Genomic DNA, 384 nt, shown 5'->3' with positions numbered 1-384 from the left:
AAAATCACTTAATATCTCAGGGCCTCAGTTTCCTTATCTGCAATACGGGGAAACAAACACAAAACCACCACAGAATCTGAATGGATACTATGTTTACTTTTTAAAAAATTCCAAAATTTTTCCTGTGTTTTTCCTTCCTAATCTCATGGTTTTCTTTCTTTCCCTTTGTCCTAATTCCTCCTAAAGTGTGTCTAACATATCTTGTTAATATGTAAATGCTATGAAATATAGGTTGAACACAGATGCACATGTAAACAACTTTTGTCAGACAGTACTGAGGGAAGGGGAGTAGAAAAATGTGTAACTTCTGAATATGCAAGTGGAAGAATGCTCAAAACATGGAGCTGGGAAAAGAAAAAAAGGAAAAAAATTAAAAAGGAAAAA

The sequence above is a fragment of the Macrotis lagotis genome, chromosome 4 (genome assembly GCF_037893015.1).
Source record: "Macrotis lagotis isolate mMagLag1 chromosome 4, bilby.v1.9.chrom.fasta, whole genome shotgun sequence".
Taxonomy (NCBI): Eukaryota; Metazoa; Chordata; class Mammalia; order Peramelemorphia; family Peramelidae; genus Macrotis; species Macrotis lagotis.
This window is presented reverse-complemented; position numbering follows the sequence as displayed.